At 39.8% G+C, this 7,940-nt stretch overlaps 1 pseudogene; it reads left to right on the top strand.

The window, feature by feature from the left end:
* The first annotated feature begins 2,385 nt into the window (after positions 1–2,385).
* On the top strand, positions 2,386–7,131 carry LOC101642675 (annotated as a pseudogene).
* Positions 7,132–7,940: the final 809 nt, after the last annotated feature.

The following is a 7,940-nucleotide window of genomic DNA, read 5'->3' as shown; positions in this document are numbered from 1 at the left end:
TCCTGGATTCCCTGTTCAGATGGTCCATGATTGAAACAATTTATTTTTAAATTCAGGCTTCATAGGAGTTTGAATGGTGGCTCCTAAAATGGGAGGTTAGGGTCCTAATTTCTGGAATCTGTGTATGTGACCTAATCTGTGAATAATTAAATTAAGAATCTCTAGACAGGTTCAAGCACAGGAACAATTGTGAGGATGGCCCCAGACTCTGCAGTGCTTTGCTGTGCTGTGCAGGGGCTTGCAATGGGTCAGAACCGATGTGACAACCCCTAACAGCAACAGATTATATCATCTTGGATTAGCGAGATGCGATTAAAGTCAGTGATATGTGCCCATGTGAGTGACTGCAGAGAAGGCAGTAAAAGAGGAGTAGACAATGTGGAGATGGAGGCAGAGATTGGAGTTATGCAGACATATTAAGGAAGACCTTTGTCCATCAGAATCTAGAAGGGACAAGGATTTTGAAGGAGTGCAATTATTAGGCTAAACGCAGGGCTGCTAAGCACAAGATCAGCACTTGAAACCCACTCCACAGGAGAAAGACAAGGAAGTCTACTTTCATAGAGATTCACAGCATCAGAAACCCTATGGATTAATTCTACTCTGCCCGATAGGCTAGCCAAGAGGTGGAATCGACTAGATGGAAATGGGTTGAATTTTGATTGGCCTCCAGAATGATGAGAAAATAAATTTCTGTTGTTTAAATCATCAAGTTTATGATAATTTACAGTTCTATGAAATAAATATTCATTATAGCAATTTAATTATTAGATTTCTTTTAAATAGTTGCTTAGTACATCCTCACATTCAGCTTATCAATAACTACCAAATACCATACATATACATTAGTTATTACAGTTGATGCAAAGGTGTGTAAGACATAACCTAGGTTTTTACGGAGCTCATTAGTATTATGGAAAACTGTTGTTGCTGTGTGCTGCCCAGTCAGTTCAGACTCAACTCAAACGCTCCTGGCATTGGATCACTTCTGACTCAGAGCGACCCTGTAGGAGAGGTGAACTGCTCCATGGACTTCTGAGCCTGTTACTGTTTACAGGAGTAAACGCCTCATCTTTCTCCAAGGGAGCAGATTTTGACTTTATTGATTTTTTTTTGGTTGTTGTGGCTTGCAGGAGTCACATATGCTCTGGACAGTGAGTTCTTATTAGGCATATGATTGCTAAGTATGTATTCCCATCCTATGGGTTGTCTCTTAATTTTCTTGCTAGCATATTTTCATATGAGAAAGTATTTGCAAAAAAATTTTAGGGAGGCAAGGGCCAAATTCTAAAAGCCTTACAAATTTGTCCAAACAATGCTAAATTATATATAGTGGTCAAAATTGAAGATTCATTCTCATTTTTGTTAGTATATCTTATTTGGAGAATCACATCTTGAAACTTTGTCATTACTTTTACTTCAGCATAAATATATCACAATTAAATGATATAAAATTATATTTGAAAATTTATGTAAAATTTTGAAGATCAGATTAAGAACAATATATACAACACACCCACAGTATTATGAAATGAATGAAAAAGTTGGAATTGACTCAATGGCACCTAAAAACAATAGCATTGCTTGACTGAAAGGATCTCAGGTAGTGGATTACATTCCAGGGTTGAAAGATGTCTAAAGGCCATAGTTTCAGGGGTTCTAACAGTGTATCAGACCAGGAAATCTGCTCATTTTCATGGTTTTGCTTTTTGTTCTACATTTTTCTTCCACTCGCTCCAAGACCTTCTGTTATAGTACTAACCAAAGCAGTTGGTAGTGGTAGCCAAGCACTGTTGGAGGTTGTGGTTCTCATGACCCATTAGTCCCGTGGACTAATTTTTTTCTCACTGTTCTTTGCTCTGGATTGGAAGAGATGACCTCTGTGAGCGTTACAAAGACCCCAGTTTCTACCTTCTAAAGTAGGTTGTAAAGTACAATCTTTATGAAATATGTTATGTCAACTGACCTTCATATACCCCAATACTATGGTCATAAGTCCAAGGGATTTAGTCCCTTGAGAAATTTGGTTATGGTTGAAAACGTCACATAATTTTGTCCCCTGCAATACTCTAGTATATACCTGGATATATTTGCAAACATACAAATACATACATAGAACTATCCTCTGCCAACCTATATTTGTACTTGTATATATTCTCACATGCCATCACACAGACAATGGAGACACTTAATATCATTTGCCAAAACTAGGCGGGGGTGGGGGTGGGTGGGCATGGGATGGGACTGTGGAATAGTTCATTAATTGCTCCTATGTAAAATCAGGATAAAGCTGAAGAAAATTAAATTAAGTCTACAGGAGCCAAAATATGACCTTGAGTCTATCCCACTTGAATTTTAAGAACATCGCAAGCTGACAAATTGAACATGAATGACAGAAGACCTGACGAGCTCTGGGATGACACGAACAGCTCCTTGCTGCAAATGCAAATTGATTCAAGGTCAGCAGGTAAGATGCAAGCTGCTAACAAGTCTCATGATCCATAGACAATATCACAGGTGGCTGACTTAAATTCAAAGAACCAAAGGTCAGATGACAGGTCAGATGATGCAGGATCCAGACCCAACAAAAAACAAAGCAAGTTATTCCACAGCATTCACATATAGTGAAAGCAGGCAACACCCCTGAGGAAACTTGCTTTCAATTGATTGGTTGCTCATAGCAAATTTAATTATGGAGGTGTTTAGATTATATCAGACCTTATCATCGGGATTGACTTAACTGCCTGAAAATGGAGCAGAAGGACATATCTGACCTCCTCTGTCTACACAATCAAGAAAGAGAATCTAACTCCACACAAACTCAAAGCTAATTGCCACAAGGCAAAAGTCAGCTATGCCTCCACACTCTATCTTTCTTTACCTATTCTGACACACCATTCATTCCTCCCACAACACTCCATTTTTCTGGCTTCAATAATTCATTGCAGTTGCCACACAGAACTCACTGACACAGCTCACATTTTGGGGGGTTTATTAGGGAAGCTAACACATTATCAAGTCAGGATCAATAAACTGTAAGGACACAGTCTCTGGTACAGTGCTTTTCCACTTGGCCATCAGCCAAGTCTCTCTGGTTGTCAGGCATGTGGTCTGTTGGTCTCTGGTCTCCATGGACCAGGAAGCCCACCTTCTGCTTGGTCTCACAGTTTCACAGTCTCAGTGTTGCTCCTCTGCTCTGTCTCATAGTCCCTTTGTCTTGGCCTCTGATCTTAGTGAGGTATGGCTTCTGACACTTCAGACAGGGATTTCAAATGTACTCTGCTGGTGCCTCTTGAGGGTCCCAAGACTTTTCTCTCTGCTTCCAATATAGAGGAATGGCTTTGATGGAGGTGTAGTTTTTGTCTTTCAGCAGACCATGTCCCCAAGGAAACAAAAGGTAGCAACTTGCGTAATACCCTTGACTAAGGTGGGAATTCAGAATAGATCCTGCCTTAATCTTGTAACAAGATGCTCTCTTCAAAATGGGACAATACCATGTCATATATCACTCCCCATTTTTCTCCAAGTCTGTTTATATATTTTGGAGACGTTTTTTTAAATGTGCATGTGTTAGTTTCCTTTAAAAGGTCCAAGAGAGATAATTTTTCTTCTGCTTTTCTGTATTTTTAGTTATCTTTAATAGACTATTTATGCCATAGTTTAAGGTCCCTAAATTTTCCCTTATTTTTTCTTTGATGATCTTTATAGTTTCAATTTTCACATTTATGTCCTGAGTCACATTGAATTAGTTTTTCTACATGGCGTGACATATGCATCCTGTTTCAGTTTTCTAAAAGACTATCTCTTCCCTCATTTAATGGTCTTAAGAACATCATTTATAAAGAAAATGAAAGGTCATTAAAAAGTCAGGAAAGAGAGAAAAGATCAAGGTGAGTGTCAGAAGAGACCCTGAAACTTACTTTTAATCAGAGAGAGGCTAAGCCACATGGAAGAAATGATGAACTCAAAGGGCTGAACAGAAAATTTGAAAGAGCAGCTGGAGAACAGAGTGAAATATAATGAAATGTGCAGAGACCTAGGGTTAGGAAACCCCAAAGGAAGAACATATCTGAAACTGAACGAATTCAATAAAAAAATATAAACCTTGAGTAGCAGATGATGGAAACATTTACTCATTATGCCAGAAAATTTGGAAGACAGCTACTTGGCCTACTGACTAGAAGTGATTATTTGTACCCACTCAAAAAAAAAGTGACTCAGCAGAATATTAAAATTATAGAACAATACCATCAATGTCACATGAAAATAAAATTTTTCTGAAGACCCTCCTTGTAGCAGTACATTGACAGGGAGCGGCTAGAAATTCAGTCTGGATTCAGAAGAGGACATAAAACAAGGGATATTATTGCTTATGTCAGATGGAACTTGGCTTGGAAGCAGAGGATACTAGACATATGTTTACTTGTGTTTTATTGACTATGCCAAGGTGTTTTACTGTGTGGATTGTAACAAACCACAGATAACTTTGAGAAGAATGAAAATTCCAGAACACTTCATTGTGCTCATGCAGAACCTGTACATGGACCAAGAGGCAGTTGTTCAAACAGAACTAGGGCATACTGAATGGTTTAAAATCAGGAAAGGTGTGTGTCAGGGTTGCATCTTCTCACCATACTTAACCAATCTGTATAATGAGCAAATGATCAGAGAAGCTTGATTATATGAAGACTGATGTGGCATCAGGATTAGAGCCTTCAGTATGGATTACAACTCAATTTGAAGAAAACCAAAATTTTCAACTGGACCAAGAGGTAACATTACGCTAAACAGAGAAAATATTGAAATTGCCAAGGATTTTGTCTTTCTTGGACCCACAGTCAATGCTCATAGAAGCAGCAGCCAAGTGATCAAGTGATGCATTGCATTGGGTACGTCTCTTTAAATTGTTGAAAAAAAATATGTTACTTTGAGGATTAAAGTGCACCTGACCCAAGCCCTTGTATTTTTTCTTTGCTTTACATGCATGTTAAAGTTGAACATTGAATAAGGAACCAAGGAAGAATCAATGCACTTGAATTAAGGTGCTGCCAGAATATTGAAAGTACTTATGTGGTAGTTCCATAATTGCATGTCAGCTTCATATATAGAAGTGTAGGGGTGGAGTCTAGCCTCTCATCAGGTCACAGCCTGATGTACCTCCTTGTTGGTATGATCCTCTCATAAGAAGGGTCCTGGGAACCTCCCCCCACCCCAGCACCTCTCTGATTTTATCTTCCTGTTGGTGAGCCACACTACCTGACAGAGACCTGTTGTGCTTCCATGGCCATTGGATACCCAGGACTTTTCACCCACTGGTGAAATCCGTAATCTTTCCACATTCTGCATCTTTGCATGTGGCTACATGAGTCAGAAGAGGGACTTATGGACTAGTATTGGACTTTGGTTGGGCTGGGCTGGGCTGTTTTCTTGGTATATAATTACTTCTTGATTTAAAACTCTCTCTTACACTCATACATGAGTGTCACTGGATTGGTTTCTCTAGTCAACCCAGCCTAACACAACCATGTACTGCCAAAGAAATGAACACACCTGTCTTGAAAGAAGTACAACCAGAATGCTCCTTAGAGGCAAGGATGGCAAGACTCTGTATTACATCCTTTACACATTCTGTCAGGAAAGATCAGCCTCTGGAGAAGGACATCATGCAGTGAAAAGAGGATGCACTTCAACAAGATGGCTTGACAGAGTGGCTGCATCGATAGGAGGATGACCAAGGACTGGACAGGACCTAACAACAATAATGTTCCATGTTGAGCCAATCAACTACCGCCTTAGGACTTCCATTTTTAACAGGAGCAGTGGGAGGAGGGTTTTAATTTTATTTGGGGCTGTTAGTTTAGCCTTAAAGATAATCTAGTTGTCACTAGTGAGCTTATTTTTACCCCCTGCTCCTTAAATGAAGACAGATGAAAGGTTAAGATAGGACAGAGATAGAGACATCATTTGAGCCCTAAATTATGTCAAATGTAGATGCATGAACCTTTTAGTTAAACTTAGAAATGTATAACTTACGTTTAAATATTTTAAAGACAATAGCATAAGTAGCTTATTTTACTAATTCATCCATAAAACTTATGACTAATGTTACATTTTAGGTTACTATAGTAGGTAGATTTTAAATTACAACCACATCACTTGATACCATAGAGTTGTTAGGAGTGTGCACTCAGGAATCAGGTGGTCTGAGTTGAATCTCCTCTCAGTCCTTACTATCTCTCGGGTCTTATGCACATTTTTGGTCCCTCAGTTTCGTTGCTTATAAAATTGAAATACTAAGGGAACATCCTCATTGATGTGTTGTGAACTTTTAATATAAAGTGTTTGGAACAGTGCTCAGCACACAGTAAGGGCTCAGTCTATATTAGCTATTATTAATGCAGTTTGGAGGTCTCTGAAAACAAGGATATTATAATGAAGATCATTAGTAGTAGCTGTAGGATTGGTTATTAGTGATGAAAAGAATAAATTCTTATAGAGTTAGGAGTGGCCTAGAGGACTGCAGTCTGAGAAAGCACTTTAGTGAAGTAATATTTTGGATAAAAGCCCACTAACTTGCAGATTCCACAGGTAAGCATGAAGAAAGGCAGGGCAAGAATGACCTGTGCCCTCATTCAGGAGGAAGGAGAAGCTTTTGACTTTCGTAAAGGCTTCTTGCCCCACTGGCGTGGGAGGCTGCAAGGCAGGGTCACCATTTGAGAAGCTGCAGCCGCTCTGTGTGCAGAAGTCAATGGGCGCCATGGTGAAGAATTTGGAGAGAGGGAACATTTGTAAGACTCAGGGCATCACATTCTGTGTAGTGCCAGTTGTTGTGAAGACAATCTGGCCTCAGTGCCCGAGTACACCAGTGCATTTGTGGCCACACACCAGGGCCACAAGCCCAGATGCTGGTGAACTAGCCCACGAGAGAGGTTGCAGGTCTGCGTGGCCCGGTGCATGGCAATGCACTGCAACGACAAAGTCAATGACTCAATGGATGCACGGGGGAAGCAACTGCAGGCAAAGCAGCAGCGGGAGAGCTGTGTGATTAAGTGGATGGTTGATCACAGCACCCACCTCATCCCATTCATGACCAAGAAGACAAAGGAGTCGCTATCATGCATTGCAAAATAAAAGGCAGTGTCAGTGGGCACTGGGAATAAGGGCAGGAATTGATATAAAAAGAAGAAAGAATTGGGTCTTCTAAATGAATTTTATGAATAATAAAAAAAAAGAAGGATGGGAGCAAGTTTAGGGAATGTGTCACCTGGCTCTGAACAATCTCTTGTAGCTTTTGATACACAGGAAGTAAAGTGGAGGAAACTGGTGCTAAGATTTGGGTTGGAAATAGTACGAGAGTTAAAAGGAGATTAAATTGCATGTGGTAGGTCCATGTCTTTGCAGTGAACAGCTCCCTTCATGTATCAAGCCAGAGCTGGACCCAAGTCACCAGATTTTCCTTAGTTTACAGATACTAACGGGCTGGCAAGTTCTTCCAAACTGTCTGCGATCCGGTGGAGTTTTTCGGAAAATAATTTATGTTTCTTGTCAACCTCCTCTTTGCAAGAAGGGTCATCACCCCATTTTCCATATACTGTAGAACAAAATCCGAGAGCACTAATTTAGAAGTGAAAAACAGATATCTAGGTCTTTGTTTTGCTTGGTTTGGTTTTATATACAAGGGACTGAAGTTGATTCAGATGTCAAGTCGGGAGACTGAGTAGTTTGGATAAGAACTTTAAAAAAACCATTTCATTGGGAGTTAATACAGATCTCATATCATCCCATTGTTCAATCACACAAGCATTACTGCACTACTGTCAGTTTTAAAACATTATTTTCCTTCCTGAACTTAAAAAAATTGGCTTCCATTTACCACTCCCACCCAGCCCCACCACTGTTACACCCCTCCCTTCCTAAACCCTTACTCTACTTGCTATCCT

This window comes from Echinops telfairi, unplaced genomic scaffold (genome assembly GCF_000313985.2).
Source record: "Echinops telfairi isolate 266 unplaced genomic scaffold, ASM31398v2 ScPeMD7_7468;HRSCAF=8506_0, whole genome shotgun sequence".
NCBI classification, from domain to species: domain Eukaryota; kingdom Metazoa; phylum Chordata; class Mammalia; order Afrosoricida; family Tenrecidae; genus Echinops; species Echinops telfairi.
This window is presented reverse-complemented; position numbering and strand designations above follow the sequence as displayed.